Source organism: Etheostoma cragini, chromosome 14 (genome assembly GCF_013103735.1).
Source record: "Etheostoma cragini isolate CJK2018 chromosome 14, CSU_Ecrag_1.0, whole genome shotgun sequence".
Lineage (NCBI taxonomy): Eukaryota > Metazoa > Chordata > Actinopteri > Perciformes > Percidae > Etheostoma > Etheostoma cragini.
The window spans coordinates 7,300,459-7,317,997 of NC_048420.1; the positions used below are offsets into that span (position 1 = coordinate 7,300,459).

At 40.2% G+C, this 17,539-nt stretch overlaps 1 long non-coding RNA gene across 2 annotated transcripts in view; it reads right to left on the reverse strand.

The window, feature by feature from the left end:
• LOC117957246 overlaps positions 1–15,837 on the reverse strand; it is a 16,872-nt gene extending 1,035 nt beyond the window's left edge. The window contains exons 1-3 of one of the 2 annotated variants that reach the window (XR_004659455.1): positions 15,584–15,837; positions 15,285–15,392; positions 211–316 (exon numbers count right to left, since the gene is read on the reverse strand). This is a non-coding gene — a long non-coding RNA (uncharacterized LOC117957246). The remainder of the gene's footprint in view (positions 1–210; positions 317–15,284; positions 15,393–15,583) is intronic. The other variant, XR_004659454.1, reaches the window with a different exon arrangement.
• Between the last annotated feature and the right edge of the window lie 1,702 nt (positions 15,838–17,539).

A 17,539-nucleotide genomic window follows, 5' to 3' on the forward strand; every position in this document is an offset into this window, starting at 1 on the left:
ACACACACACACACACACACAGACACAGCCTGTGTTATTTTTGAAACTCCGCTGCACATGCACATATGAATGTTAGTTTCAGTGGAATCCAAGTTTGACACGCTCAATTTAGGCCTAGCAGCCATGCCTGAGGGCTCCCAAACTACAGCAATCCTTGTCCGTTTGAAACGTTATCCTGTTGACTGCACTACCACTGTACTGCTTGGTCACCTCTTTCACTTGGCCTACCATGAGAGTTATGAGGGGGGACTTGACATTATCCACCTTGTCATGCACTAGTGGAGCTAATGCTACTTGGCACGACACTTGGCTTCCCCTGTTAAAGAAAGAAAAAGGCTTTACGGTACAATGTGACTCTTAGATTAAGTGTATTCAGCTGTGTTTGATTCTATTATAAGCATGTCTAGTATTTGTTCCATTTAATCACTAAATCACCAAGGTCCTGCTTAAAAAGTAGCTTATGCCATCCAAGTATAGAATGTCCACACATTCACAGCTGGCTGGACCGTGTGGTCTGTGTGACCTAGTCTATAACCTTGATGTTCCACTTCCGGGAGTGCCACAGGAAATACCTGCATGTAGAATAGAATAGAATGCCTTTATGCACCGGTGTGTCTGTTTCCTTCCACTTTCTTTGTGTTGGAATTTTAATCTCTGGTGGATTTATGAGGACTATGGTTAACTGTTTCTCAGATTTCTGCAGGGTAAGTTGAGACAGCTAGCTAGACTGTCTGTCTAATCTGAAATTTCTCTTGCACGACTAATGTAGCTCAGTGTAAATCCTTTCAGGAAGACCTAAGTCCTACTCAATGCTCTATCTAACTCCAATCCGCTGTTCCTTCCTGCTAAACCAATCAGAATCGTTTCACAATGGCAAGGGCCAATCACAGAGTCACAGCTTAACACTTTAAATCTGTTTCTCCCTTTGCCATTCAGCTGTCATTGCAGGCAAAGATTGCAGCCCTCAACCCCCCCCCCCATCTGCTCCAGCTGACCGGTCCGGAGCCTCCTTCGGTCTGGTTTTCGGGCTCCTTCGCCACCACCAGTGTCTAGATTACCCTCAGCGGGTCTGATGGTTCTCTACCACTATATATGGATATTCAAAAGATTCGTATAGCGATGGAGTCTAATTGCCAAAGACTTTGTACATTTTGAGCTGTACAATAAATCTTATTTGCATATCTGCAAACATGTCTCTCCTGATTGAATTTTACAGAGGCTCCTTGCGGACTTTAGCAACGCCTACAACGATTGTGATTGGTTTAAAGAAATGCCAATGAACCAGAGAATGTTTTTCTCCCATAACAGAATGCCACGTGGAAAAGCCAGACCATCCTCCACCCCACAGCGTGTGGATGGTCTGGCAAAGCGAGACTAGTGTGAGCCAGACTACTTATTAGCGATGTTCAGCTTAATGGCTTGCCGTGAAAGTCCTTGCTTGGCTCAGCTTGCTGAAGTGTTTAATTGTTGTGCTGCCCACACTTGTTTGGGATGTAGAGAGGGATCTATCACTATAACATCTATTTGTTTCCTTCACTGCTGCAAAACTTATTTTCCTTAATACCATTCTACAGTTTAATGGATTAAAAAAGTGATGCGTGTCCATGATATATTCATGCATAGGCAAAAAAAACTGTGGTCATGATTTAAAAATGTGTGTGACATCACTGACATGGCCTTACTTTACCTCTCACAGCAGTATGTGAAACGTAACTAATGTTAGCGAGGTGCATTTTTTTGTTTGCATTTGTGTTATATAACAGTACCAGACATGTTTTTGCCTGTGGCAGCTGTGGTAACATCATTCATTTAATGATTCAGTCTGCTACCTGTGACTTTTTCCTTCACGATGGTAGTTTAAAAAAACAAATATATAGTATATACATTTTGATTTCTATAAGTGTATATATGCATGCATCATTCATTCATTTTAGCGTGTGGAACTTTTAATGTGTTGAACTTTACCAAGTTCTCATTTAGCAAAACTACTCTGATAAGTGAGTCTGAGGAAGAAGAAAATAATGCAGGTCCTACAGTGGTAACAGAGGTGAGACAAATAGACATGGGAATGCAGACACTGACAATGAGAGAGAGAGCTACTGCCGAGACACAGTCTGGGTTTAAGGTCAGTGGAAAGAAAATGGTGATCATTAAACATCTTTTGTTTAGAGCACATACACACACAACCACCTAAACCCCATCACAGCTGATGATTGTTCCAATCGCACAGACACTATACAGACTATTTTTCTTTGTTATTTTGTTTGGAGTGGGATTCATCAAATGAAAACTCATAAGCTTCCTTCTTGGTTTAATAAAGCTCTTTTTTTTAATTTATTTTGGTGCTCAACGTGCAACGGGCTGTTAATGTGAAAAAGAGAAGACAGCTTAAATTTCATTTCTGGGATTTCAGGATTCCTGTTTCCATTTTTCAACTGATCTAACTCAGCTTCAGAAAAAAAAGTCGGTAAATCACATGAGATACCTCAGTTTGAATTTATGCTACAAAACTGAGTTTTCTGACTACAAAATTTTATTGTGATCATTATATTATAGCACTTCAACAGGGTTTATTCACAAGCTTTTAAATGAGCATTACAATCTAACCATGACACAATACACTGAGTATCAATCATACTAGCTGTTGTAATGACAAGTAAAATAATACAAAGCGTTTTATTCTGTTACTGTAACAAACAAGTGTTTCTTTCATATAGTGCAAGGGATTTATACGAGGTCATTAGACAAGAAAGAGACTTTTCAATGATTACTCCTACGTCATACTCTTTGTACCAACTAGCCTTCATATTTATAATGCGAAGATGTCCATGTCCATCTTTCTTACTCATTTTATTTATTGATTTATTTGCATTTTTGTCCAGGTTTGTAGACGTGCATCACACTGCCAGAAGCATCGTGCTGGGGGACTGAACCACTTGGTCTCTGCAGTGGTTGGCAAGTGCTTTTTACAGCTTAGCGTGTTTTTGTTGGAAAATCCCAGAAAATGTTGTACTTTATTGAACTCTATGCTCCCAGCGTCAAGCAACCAGACAGCTGGGTGTATTAAAGTAATTTTAGACAACAATAAATCAAGTGGATGTTGTTTGAAAACGTTGTGGTTGAGTGGCATGGATGATATGTGGAAGTCAAATGAAAAGAGGGAAAACAGGGTGAACATAATTATAATTAATCCATCTCTCGGTTGTATTTATTATGTATTTTTGCCTTGCAAAATCCCATAACTGCACAGTACATCATGGGTTTTGTAAAGTCACAAGTCAAAAACCCTAGTTTGGTGCCCTCTCTGGTTTGAATCTTTGGTGACACATACACTGTAACAAATCTTCTTAGTCAGCTGGCAGAAATTTTATAGAAAAATCCCCCTGTGTTGATGGGGCTTACATGGAGAAGAGAACAAAGTCTAATTACAATTAAGAAAGAAATAGACTCTAATACCTAACACCAGACTACTAGGTATTCTTTTAGGGCACAAAAATTAAACCTCCACAGATTCATAGTGTCAACACTTTTAGAAAAAGCGTGTTCCTTAAGCAAAACCTCCTTCCCATCATTCTTCATAGTGTCTCCTGACTGCCTCTCATTCTTCTTGTCAACAGTGTGCTACTGGAAGCCTATCCCGAGGCTCTCGGCACAAGCCAGGCTAACTCAGTATATAATGAGACTTGTTTTTCTTACTGTGTTGCCCAGTAAACAAAATCAAACATTTATGAGAGTTTTATGCAAGGCATCAGAAAGACTTCTGTCTGTAGCTGGATTGAGGAGATAATTTGCCATTTCTTACCCAATCCGACCCCCTCCTGCTGTGGGCACTGGGTTACAAGTGATTCTGTCTTGTTAGCTCGCTGCAAGAGGAGTCAGCTGGTCACCGTTGGTGACGACATACCTTTGAACTTATACACCTTCCCTCTCTCTCTCTGTTTTTATTTACTATCCCTGCCTCTATTGCCACATCGGTCTTCATTTTTCATCATCTCGTTTTTCTTGTTATCTTTTCCCCGGTGGCTCTTGGCTATGGCTGTTAATTAAAAGGTAGATACAGTTATGAACATGCTGTTGAAGTCTGTCTTCCAACATCTAACATGTCAACAGTAGGGCAGATCATTTTCCAGTGAAATGATCAGCCCTACAGTCATACCAGCCACAGCATATAGCTACTTAACTGCAAAAGTGATATTAGCCACCTTAATCAGCGGTGGAGCAGACGTTCTGTTTTTTTTGTTTTTGGCACAGGTCCTTTAAGTCCAACCAACTCCAATCCATCCGCCTCTGTGGGCCAAAGTTGATACAGAGCCATCAATTCCATTAAGTACTGGCCTGACACACGAAACCAAAGCTCCCCTTTAGAACAGGTCTCTGAACCCGATAAGAGTTGGCCAGGAAATAGAGTTGGGTTGTAATTCATGATATGTCACCGTCTCAAAGTTTCCCTGCATACCTTCTCCCCATAGATAACTCCAGACAGTTCTACTTTGTGTCTTAATTATAGACTGTAGTAAGTCTGAGATAAAGTCATCTTTTACAGGGGGATTCAGTTTGTTCCAGGCTTAAAGCAGAAAAATAGGAAGTCTGAGCAAATATTGAATTTATTGATTTCTGGACATTTTGTAATAAAAAATACACAAGCACCTTATCTGTTATTTCCTTAATGCTCTTCTTGGTTCATCCACTATCCTGATAAAGAATGTTGCTTATTTTTATTAAAATGCCCCACCAAGCCAAATCTGTGTCTTAATTATTGTCAGTTTTGGTGAAGAGGAGCAAATCCAGTGGATTCAAGCATTCCCAAGAACCTCTTTGCCAATGTGAAGATACCCTCCTGCCAGGAAACTAGCGAATAATCATGCATGACCGTGTTTTGTATGAGTTCAAAAGATATTTTACATCGCAGCAGATATGGAACACCTTTTGATACTGGCAGTCAAACACTCGCAGCCGCTTGGTTCGCTCGATTTTTTCATGTTACACGTCTGATTTGAAAATAGAAAATTTGAAAATAGATTCCGAAAATACTGACACCTGTAAAACGCCTATAATAATGACAACAATAATAATAGGAGCTTACACAATACATGTATTAACCCTTATATTATCTTCACTTCTGGGACCCTCTTGTATCCCTCGGGTAAAACTGACCCGTGACTTATTTGGGGTTTTAAAAATAATTCTTAAATAAAATTTTACTTCATAATCTAATTAAAAAAAGGTTTTATCTCAATTTAGAAAAATTGGGACAACATATTTGTTTAGGGAAAGCAATCAGTCTCTACTAGAACACAAATAAAAATGGAAGTGTGATTCATTTCTTGTCATAAGGTTGTAATTCCTGTCAAAAATCCACTATGGAAAAAACATAAGTGTTCATATCCCGAATATTTTTTGGACTTGAGTCAGGAATACATGTTTATCACAGGAAATGAGGTAAGGCTGTTGATTTTCAGGTAGAAAAAATGTAACTTGTACCATTTTACTTCTTGTAAAAATTTGAAATGGGTCAATTTGACCCGAATACCTTACAAGGGTTAAATGAAGTTAACACAATACAGTAACGTGTATAATTTTCTGGATACATGGCTAAGCGTAATTTATACTTTGTACCAGTGTATCTCGATGTGTATTTTGTCCGCAGCAAATCCCCACCAATAGATCCCAAAACGTCCCAGTTGGACAGTAATTACCTTAAACATATTCTTTGTAAATCTTCGAAAATCATTCCCCAAAAGAACCAAGCAAGCCTCCCTTGTTGCACGATCCAAATTTTCTTTAAAACATACCATTTTCAGCGTGCAGCAGAGTTAATAATTCCACTTGACATTAATAGATAATTTCTCGTTTGGCTAGAAGTTTCCATTAGACAGGCTTTTCTGTAGCATGAGCGCCATCTATTGGTGCTGTTCCACAGACTTTAGGGTAAATTCTTGCACACCTTCACAAGTCTGCAGAAGCCTGTTTCATGCTAACTGGAGCTCTTTATAGTGACGGATTTGATTGTGAAACACTGTTCTGCTATTTACCAGAAAAAAACGTCTGTGATAGCTAATGAAGAGAGACGGTTACATCTGTAAACACAACACACAAGAATTTAATTTATAGACCAAAAAAGAAAGGAACCAAAAAAAACGTCTTAAATTCTCTATGTTGTTCTTACTAAACACACGGCTAGCTACTTTGTCTGAAAAGCTTTTCACTTGGCAAAACCTTACAGTAGACTTCCATTTTAAGGGTTTCTGAGCAGTCACACAACAGAAATAAATGGCTAGAGATCATTATGAATAACATGAGTTTTTAAGTGTACACTGTATGTGCCAACTAAAATTATTTCCTCTGTGTTCTTGAGTGTGTCATCCAAAAGCATAATGTCCCCTTTACGGTAATTGGTGAAAAATATTAAAAAATTAAGACTTGACAACAATAAGAATTGCACACTCAAGGACACTGATTATATTGAAAACAAGTGCATGAGATTGTAAGAGTCGGACTAACAGAACTGCCTTTTTCTCTCCAATCTACAAACAGAAAGCTCTCTCTTTCCCCAAGGTAAGGCTACGGTCCGAAGAAAACACAGTCGTCCTCATGAATACACAGGGAGTTGAACAATTTAGAGTGGAAAACTGCGTTTGTGTGATATTATGTTTCAAGGTTTGCCGTCTCTAACTGCACTCAGAAAGATGAAAACTAAAATCTTGGAGCTAGATGTGGAACACAGTGTTCCCAGCGCACACAACAGAAGCAGATTTGATATTCTACTTGTTTGTGTACAGATTGGTCTGTTGGACGGACAAAATGTGCTACTGCAGAATTTAAATTTAGAGTGATGATGACTTCACTCACAGTCGAGAGCCATCCTGTTCATTTTTTACTGCACATGTGAAGGATGCCAGGGTTTAGGTCTAATTCTCAAAATTTCCATTTCCCGGCAAAATTTACTAAAAGCTCAGATCTGGTACTTATGTTCTGGCAAGTAAATACAAAAAAAGCAAATACTGTCAAAGTGTCTGCTTCCAGTGTCTCATTATATGAATAATTGTGTCAGTAAACACATTCAAATTTGGATAAGAATGGACAGTAAATAAGCAGTGTCCAAGTTCTCAGAATGTTGTCCCTCAACAGCATTATCTTTCATTTTGAGTTTTGGGTCAGACATACTTTCCCAGCCCCATTTTGCAGATGGTGATTAAATCTTTAATTGTCAAGGGGAGGCGGGACTGCAGAGCAGGGAGATGAAAAACTGGCAAACAGATTTTTAATTATGGCCCACTAAATTAAGACACCCAGATTCGGTCCTGTATCTCCCACTGATCTATTCCTCTCTCTCTCTCCCCCACTTCATTGCCCCATGGCTCTGATTGTATAACTCATTCAGAGAGATCATCCGTCATTTCCAGTCACTGTACAACATGTCCACATGTCATAACAGCCCAGGAAGGAGAGGGGGAGGGACAGAGATTGAGTGTGAGGAAAATTGGAAGCGGCCGAGAAAGAGCAAAAAAATCTAATCCGTATCTGAGGATTCCTCTACTTTTGCATGCCCCAAAATATTCTCAGTAAGACGAGGAGAGTCTTTCAAGACCAGCAAAGGTAAGTAGAAGCTAGAGTTCACATACTACTACAAAACAGACATATTCATGTTAAGTACACATACAAGTTTTGTTAAGGTCATTCTATTTAAGCAAATTAATGATTGCAGCAAAAAACGTGTCATTCTAATCCTCTACAGACCGTGCTTCACTTGTTTTATAACCCCTGACCACAAATTAAGACTTTCAGTTTCAAATGCAACACAAGGCAGAATTCCATGGGGGATGTGTGTGTGAAGAAACATGTTAACATCCTTTGTGCCTCATTCTGCTCCAAAGGCTGGATGTAATTACTGGATATCATACTTACTATGACATGACATGCAGTTGCATCCACAAACATGAAGATTGTGTTCAGAGAATATTGTTCTCCATGTCCATCTGTTTTTGTGAGTTTATATGCCAAGACTAGAAAAAGCACAAGCAATAACAACATGCAATAGAAGCATCCATCAGGCGCATTTGTGTGAATTTATTTTCTGCCTTGGATTGAGGCGACTGCCATCCCAAGAGAAAAATCAGCAACAGTCCAGGTGCAAGTGCCTTTAAATGGCACGTGTTAACGGTCAGGTGACAAAGCCCTTAGTTGCCATAAGAACTATGACGGGAGTGAGGTGACAGAATTGTGTGAGTGCCTGGCTCAACAACAAATCAGACTTTAACATGCAGATCACTAATTACCACGGCCTAACATAAAACGTAAATATGGGTTTTATGGCTACTTGTACAAAGACCTATGGGGTTGTTTTTCGGGGGGGAAGACAATCAAAAACCAATTAAGTTTTCATTAAGTCAATGCTCTCTCATTTTACATGAAATTTGCCCCAAATGTAGCTCATGTTTTGTTCATTACTTGAAACAGTGTAAATAATTTCTTCATTTCTGTAGGGATCTGTTTAATTGTTGGAACTGTAATATTTATTTCATACATGGCAGTAACACAAAAACCACACAAATATATCCATATTAAATATATAGCGTTTTGCACACTTCACTGACAATATCATCTCCTTCAACTCCACACACATAGTCATTTACTAGAAGAAAATATTAATCCTGATTTATTTTATTCAAAGCATATTTTTTTGTTTAAGTTTTGATTAACATTTTAATAGAGATTGGGCTTTATTTTGTCCCATTACGTGAATGAAGGTTTTCCGTATTTGCATTGTCAGTAGGAATGAATTTGAGAAGCTCTTTTGAGGTGACAGTAAGCTGGATGGTCTCATATTGCATAGTCTAACATACATAGTATGCTTATTCTATTAAATAGGATTATGCTCGGGTGGCTAGATAGCTCAGTTGGTCGCGCGGCCGTCCATGTATAGAGGCTTAGCCCTCAACGCAGCGGCCCCGGGTTTGTCTCTGACCTGTGGCTCTTTGTCCTGTCAAAAATAAAGGCTGAAAATGGCCAAAAATATTTAAAAAAAAGGATTATGCTTTATTTTACTAATTTAACATACACAGGGATGATACCAAGTACTTAGAAGTGTTTAGGGCTTCTGTACGCCTGAATCAACACTTTATCAACGTTTTAGCCAATACTCAAAGTGTACTCTTTACTTAAGAAATGCCAATAAGTAAGTAATTCTTAAAAAAACGTAAATATGTCAAATAAACTGTATAAACAACATTTATTTATTTGAGTGTTTTCATAAGGACAGAGTAACAATAAAGAGACTATTTGCTGCAACGGTTTAATCTTCTGATTGGAAATTAAAAGTTGGGCCAACATCACAAAGACAGCAAAAAACAGTTCCACCATTTTGTAGTGAACCCTGGCGAGGGGAGCGAGATTGTTTTTTTTCTTTTTTAAACCGGCAGAGTGAGGACAGGCTACCACAGAGTTTGGGTCATCAGTGTGGTCATTAAGGAGACTGTAATGGGCCATGAGAGAGGCTGTTCTGCTCTAGCGCCGGGCCGGCCGACCTGTGGCTCACACCAACATTTTCAGCCGATGGATTGCACCATCTTGCCCTTGATGGAGGGGAACTCTGGATGTGTCTGGAGGAGACGGAAAATAGTTGCACTATGATGCAAATTTGCATCATAGTGCATCATAGTGCTTTGACCCTTGGCGGGGGTGAACTTGCATAGTGCATCATAGACACACCGCAAGCAGTTGTGGGAGTGGGCACACTCGTGTACATATGCAGAAATCAACCTGCTTTCACTCCCGACTCAGGTCAGTGGCTCTCAGCGTTCCATACAGACACCAAAAAATCCCCCTTTAGCGTCTATATGGAACACACCGGGCATAGCAAAAGTATGAAAGATGAAAATATGATGACACAAGTTTGCATGCTAAAGTAAACTTTTTGCACCAAAGACGCCTGCCCAAGTTTTTTTGATGCCAGTGAGAATGTGTTTGCAGAAACACACATGAATTATGTAGATCCTTTACATTTTGTAACTTATCAGGATCACACAGCTGAGCTCACAGCCCCAGAAATGTTGAAATTCTGAGAGACCACGTTTTTGTTTATTTTTAGTTTAGAAATGATGGCATTTGGCATCTCCAGTTATGATATTTTGTACTGCGCCTGTGTACTTCGGTGAATTCATTTCTCCTTTTTTTCTATTATTATATTTCACACAGGAAAGCTAAAGGTCACACACATCTGCATGCAGAAGGGAAAGTTGAACGTGAGGGATCACGGAGGAGGACGGGGAAAAAAAGATGGTGAGTGAGAGAATGACAGAAATGCATTCACCACTACAAACGCTAATCACAGTAAATGTCAACCGAGCCACTCGCTCCTGCCACTCCTTCCTTATTTATTTCATTTCCTGCCACAGACTTGTCTTTGAGGGTGAAATGTGTTTCTTTTGTCTAGATGCCTAGTAAGTCCGTTTTCATGAGAAGCCTTGGAATTAAAAACAAAAGAAATAAGAAATGGCTATCTCCAAGATTGTGATGTGAAAGGAAGGAAATCAGCAACCCTGACCTGTAGTAGAATTGTATTCCAGCATTCTATTTTTGCTCATTATATCTTTTATATAGCTACTCTGTCTTAGGTTTCTGCTGAAATACTGTTTTGTAGGACAGCACATACATAGGTTCTCATGATTTATGTAAATCAAATGAATACAGAACCCTTTCTTCAATGATTTTCAAAGGAGCGTTTGTTTTGGACGCAGGTTGAAAAAAACTCCATCCAAAAACTTCAGAAAACCCCCCTGCACCCATTGAAGTTGTCTCGCGTCCATTGGTTCAGGTTACCGCATGTAGCCAGCAGACGTCTCAACACTCATTAATCTTAGAGTGACTTTCCTGTTGGGAGTTTGGGATTTGCAGCCTGTTGTGTCTTCCTCCACATCTACTGAGTGCTTAGTCCCGCTGCCAGCCTTTGCCATTGGTTGTATGAAGAAAAGAGGAGGCCAGTCTCAATGGAGAGGGATGTGGCAGCATAAGCCTGCAGCAGCTGTAGCTGTAACAGCAGTCACTCACCACGGTAGTTGGCCAGAAAAACTGTGCTGAGAGTCCAACTCACTCAGCTCGCCGGTGAAGTTCACTGATTTGCGAAGCCAGTGTGACAGACTCCACATTTGGTGGGGAGATGGTGTCTGCAGGTGGGGCCTCTCTTTCCCAAATTCCGGGGATCAAAAGATGGTTGATTTCACAGTTAGGGGTTATTTCTTCTCAATTTCACCCTCTAGGATACAATCTGCTTCAGTTGTTTTCCTCTTTGTCTCTCATTAGGCTTTCATACAACACATGAAAAATGTTTTATCTGCCAGCCAACCAATCAGAGCAGGACGTTCTGGACATGCCACTAATTGTGGTCAGTTGGCCAACTCTTAGGCTGGTTGCCAACACAAATTGAGTTAGAATGGTAACATTCTCAACTCCACAAGAAACACCTCCAACTAGGACCTTCAAACACAAGACAAGCTTGTAAATCAAATAAATGTGCAGGGACCAAACCACCAAATAAACAGGAAAATGTTGCTCTTCTACTTGTACATAGAAAAAATATTCCTGACAACCTAGTCCAAGGTAGAGCCAATGTTAGGCTACATTCTTACATACACTGATCCTAATGGACGCCATATTTATTTTCACAAGCCTATAATCTGCTTCTTAAAATGAAATAAGCTTAGAATGAAATATAATATACTATCAACATTCATTTTAAATGGGAGATCAAAATTCATCACGCATGCTTCTTTGTATTATTCAGTCAAAGTGATTGATTAGTATGTCAGCAGCAGAGACAGTCAGAGGTGAAACGGCCTTCCACTGCTGTCCCACCATGCCCTTGTATTCTGACCTTTTGTCCAATCCATCAATAACCTCCCTCTTTTTAAACTCATTTATACTGGTTGTAGAAAAAAACTAGAAAGGACATTCTGCAGTATATGCATTCTTAGTGCATGCACATACAAAGACACACTGTTGCATTCAGGTACAAATGCACGCTCATATAAACATTCTTACACAGGTGATTAATGATCATGCTTGGGCGGTTCACTCCTCCATAGGCTCGCTGTTCTAGCCAGGACTGATTGATTCCGCTCGACTATCACTTGTATACACAAGTCCAAACCCTGTCCCACATTCACGAGGATACTTTCTTCTAAAACCTGGCTGTGTTGCGCTTAAAATGTTTCTCTAGCGCAGGGATCTTCAATGTTTTTTAAGCCAAAGACCCCTCACTTGAAAGCGAGATGAACTAGCAGGGACCCCCTACTACATATTGTATAAAATTAAATTAAGCATATTAAACTGGGCAAATAACTGTTGGGGCAACATAAAGCCTTCTTACATACCCTTATTGCATTAACTATTAAAATATGAGTTGTTGGCGTGATTTTGGCGTGGTCCCAGACTCCCTGTTAAAGATCTCTGCAGCTCTAGCATCATACATAGAAGTGTAACTTGAATCCAGATTTTAGCATTATTTGCCATAGAAAAATATGAAAAAATTGTCTACGTAATCATGCATTATTACGCAGAAAATTGATTTATCTTATGCATGGGTTAGCAAACATTCAACATGCATGTAAATATTGTACCCTTTCTTGAGCTGACGTAAATTTATATCTACTTAGTATGCTAACAATAAAGCTACAACCAGCCCATTAGGTTAGCTAAAGTACGAAGCTGTGACTGTGAATTTCCAGAGTAAACATGTAGTATACATAAACATGTGAAAAATTTAACTAATAAGCTTAAGAGGTGCTCATAAGTATGTGTCATTTTACAGTTTTAATAGAGCTCGGTTAGCTGTTTCTCCCTGATTCCAGTATTTACGCTTAAGCTAACATGCTGCTGCTGGCTGTAGCTTCAAATTTAGGAGGTGTTAATCTTCTCATCTAACTCTTAGCAAGATTTTCTTTTTTGTCTCCGTGACCGCTATTCTCTTACTGATACCTTTAAAAAAGGTAAAAGAAAAGAACCCTGTTGATATGTAATGGCTTATAATTCAGCCTATTTTTTCCTCCTGTTGCCTTCTTTGTTTTAATTCTGACAGTATCTCTACCTGCCAATGGTTACTAATGCCTCTTGTAAAGCAACCACACAAAGAACCCTCTTAGACAAGGGATGTCTGGCACAAAGTCATTTGTCCAGATGTCCTGTGTGATAAAACGACAGCATCTTAGTCCCTTACTCTCCAGTATCGCATTGCATCCACGTCAAATGCCTGAAAACTGTGTAGAATGTGGAAAAAAGACTGAATAAAGGCAAATGCCTGTTCTATATGAAGCCAAGGTCAGTTGTGTAAAATGTATTTTAAACCGCCCTTAAATGTCCCATGACATGGTGCTCTATGGATGCTTTTATATAGACCTTAGTGGTCCCCTAATACCATATCTGTCTCTTTCCCAAAATCCAGCCTTGGTGCAGAATCACAGACACTAGAGCCAGTCCCACAATGAGCTTTCCTTAGGACGTGCCATCTCTGTGTCTGTGCCTTTTGAGAAGGTGAAGGCTGGGGGTGTGGCCTTGGCCAACTGCCACTTTGCTCGTTTAAAAGCCATGATGTCTCTCTCATGGGCGGGCCAAATTATCTGGGCAGGCAAAGCAGGCTCGGTTTACTCCTATCGTCATTTCTAGCCACTGGGGGACCATGGGCAGGCTGGGGGAAGGCATATCAATGTTTAAAAAATCTCAAAAAGTGACACTTTTATGCCATGGGACCTTTTATAGTGGAGCGTCTCTTTTGAATAATCACAACATTCAGCATCATTTAAGTGTATTATTACAGAGTAAACTGTTTTCCCCTCAAGGACATTAGCTAGGGTATATAAGGTTCCTGTTGATGCATCGCTTTGACCCTTGGCGGGGGTGAACGTGATTTGTGTACGTGTTGGGCCATCGCTCACGTGCTTTGATACAAACACGGCAATGAATAGCTAATTGAGACCACTTATTGTACATGTAAATGCAGATGTAGAAAAATCTCTGACAGCTCGGCATGACATACACACGGTCCATGAGGAAAACCTTTTGGAAAGTCATGTTGAAAAAGCCATTAACTGAGCTATGATGCTTGTCACCTTGCATTTGATCAATGCTCAGATTTAAAAGCCTCTTTTAAATGTCACATGTACTTAATATCACATTATTCACCAGATAGAGTCCAGGCCTTTAAGGTTTTAATGCCTTCCAAAGCCAAGGAAATTCTCTCTCTCTCATGAAAATCTGCATGCAAATGTCACCTGAATGGTAATTTGTATATTGAAACATCAAAGACTTTATGCCACTTTAAAAGTCTTTTTCAAATGCTATAAGGTGGAAGGAAATATGTGCTTTTGTCATTAGGTTTCAGGAAAATGTGTCATGAGAATTCAGGAATATTACGTTAAAGCCTAGATGTTGAAAAATCGATTTGTGTGTGTCACATTTAGAAAAATCAAGATCTTCAGCCATCCAGCTAAAAATGTATGACCAAAAGTCATCGCTACACAACAACCAAACAGTGTACAGTATTGCGAGGGGGAAATTGCCCACAAACATGGCATTGAGTCCTCATTCTCTGCTGTTACTTTATCCTCCTCCAAGTACATGAAACTAGGCAGCCTCACACTAGGGGGCTCACATGCATTGCCATACAGCAGAGCTCCTCTTTGTTTAAGCACGGGGGGGGGGGGGGGGGGGGGGGGGGGGGGGGGTTGTCAGAAATCTCCTGCTATCACAGAGATGACTGTCCAATGCATTATTGATCATGCTTTATTGTGCCGAAACATCCATTTTATAGCCGCGGACAAAAATCTACTGAGTAGATGGAATTTTACATCTGAATTCATAAGCAGCGCTGCATCATGTCTCATGACACCAGAGTGCAAATTGAGGACAGCACAAACTCAGTCGGAGGATTTTTCAGAAATTTTGGAAAGATGAAGACTGAGGATTTTCAGAGAGGCATTTTTGTGTGTGTCTTTGCATGTGTGTGTGTGTGTGTGTGTGTGTGTGTGTGTGTGTGAGTGTGTGTGCATGAGAAAGAGAAGAACACTAATATGTGACTGTCTGTGTGAATGTCTGTGTGTGTGCACTTGAGTTTCCTGATGTCCGAGTCTCGCAAAGTTTGTATTTTTGTGCACACGCTCTATCACACCGTCGAGTCAATACACGGTAGCAGTGCATGTGTAAGCCTTTGCAAACTGAGCAGCTGGTCTCCCCTGTGGGAGTCATTAGCAGTGAAGCTTATCCTTTTGTCACACACTACAGTGTCTGTCCCTCACCTCTCAGCTCAACCTTGGGGCCCATCATGTTCTCGCTGCACACCTGGCCTTACTTCCTCCTCTCCGACTTCAAGGCTCCTCTGGCTGGCTGCTCCCATAGAAACTGAGCTAGACAAATGAAAAGAAGGGGAGAGAGGGTGAATGAGCAAGAAAGAGATAAGGTGGAAGAAAAGGAATACAGATGGGAAGGAGTGTGCGAGAAGAGAATGAGGTCTGTCAGCTCCCCAAAACCCATTATCAGCGACCTGGAGGATGCACCCACCTCTCCTTGTACAGTTAGAGACAAAAAGAGAGCTCACGCTCACTTTCTTCCCCTGCACCGGTTCCCATGTTATTTCTTTAAATCCCTTGCCTCCCTCATGCATCCAGCCGGCCAGCCCAGCTGCTTGCCTGCTTTTGCTTGCTGCCTCTCTGCAGTCACGCCACAGGGAGAGTCGGTTATGTGAAAGCCTCCTCTTCTCCCCTAATCTCAGCGTGGCAGAGAGGCTGGAGCTGGCTTTGCTTCAGATACACAGACCCTCACTCTCTTGCCTCTGCCCAGAAAAACCTCTACTCATAGTTTCCACTGACAGAAGGCTATGCCAACACATGCTCCACACCAGCCCAACAAACACCAACACTTGTACCCTTTATGGCTCAGCTCTGACCCTACTCAACCTTGCATGTAGGCCTATACTTAAGATTTAATTATTTTGTCTGGCCTTCCTTCAGCATTTATTTGAAATTTGAAAATTTGTTTGGGGTGCTTAGAGATTGATTGAAGAGAAGATATAGGGAGGAAGCAGGTGGCTGGATTTACTGTTGTTACAGGAATTCAGCAGATCTTCCATGGAGAAGTCCCCTGCCTCATTTATATCAGACAGAAATTAAGTGCAATTGATCCCTGGGGTAGATAGTTTGACAGAAAAAAACAGCTTTCCAGGCAGGCAGCTGACTTGGAAAAGCTGTTGTCGCAGCCCCGATTTGAACGGAATTAACTTGATGTTTAGGCCTGTCACATACTGTACCTACTGTACACTTGGGATGGTTGAGTCTCCCCATGAGGACCAAGGCCATCCAACACCGGATCCGAACGGTGACAGCGCAGATTGGGAATGAACTCTCTTTATGGATTTTTGCTCCAACTAAAGTGGCTCATTCCCCCTGAATGGCCGTGACCCCAACACAATTAACCCTGCAATTTGTCACTTTCAAGGGCATCCACTGGGAGTTTGGCAAAATTGGCCAACTCGTCATCATTCTTCACTCCCTTTTCGGTAATGGAAGAGAGGAGCAATGATAGACATGATTTACCATAACCCAGGCATCCCCCCTTCTCTTTCTCTCTATCGCTTCCTCCCTTCTTCTTCATATTTATATTACAAGTTTCATTTTGCTTCTCTATCATAACTACTTGGATATTTGAGTAGTCATAAAGGGTAGAGTCAGTATTTTTCAACATGGACCCTATTTTCTTATGTATTAGGAGTATTGATGCAGCTTGTTTCGCCGCTGCCGATCTTCTCCTTTAAGAATCACTGTTAACCCTCCTTTACCAGCCTGTTAATCACTACTGCATGAGGAAGCAAAGCGAAATGGGCCCTCCCAGCTGGATAAATGAAATTACCATTGATTTCCTTTGAAGCAACATCAGGTGTTAATTAATATCAATGCTAATATAATCAAGGAGCAGAAAAAAGGGAAGAATGGCAAGCTAGAGGTAGTCTGTAAAGAAAGATGATTTTAAAAAGTTAATTAACCCTTGTGTTGTCCTCTGGACAAATTTGACCCTCTGTTTTATCAGAAAAATGGGTTTCTTTTAATCAAAAATAACACGGCTGTATGGATGTTTTTCGCAGGTAAAATTAATGATTAATTCCATAAAATTGTAGGTGTCTTTTTCAATTTGTTATAGCATTTAAATTATTTTTCTAAAATAGTTTCTAGACAAGACAAGAGTGATTCACTCAACATCCTCTGATCTTAACTATTTGTCAAAATAATTCATAACTTCAGTTTTTTGTAACTTAAACATTGTTGACCATGAATAAAACAAAGTGATACAAGAAGGGGAAAAAACTTTTGAAAAAGTGACAATAAAAGGTCATCTATTTTGACCTTGAAGGATAACTAGTTCATGGTCGGTGGGAAGACAAGACAAGGGTGATGAAGGTTTAAAAACATCTTCAAGAAGATATCATACTAATGCATAAATTTCACAGTAGTCACTGGTGAACAAATTCTTGTTAAAAGATTAATAACAAAATGTTCCTTTC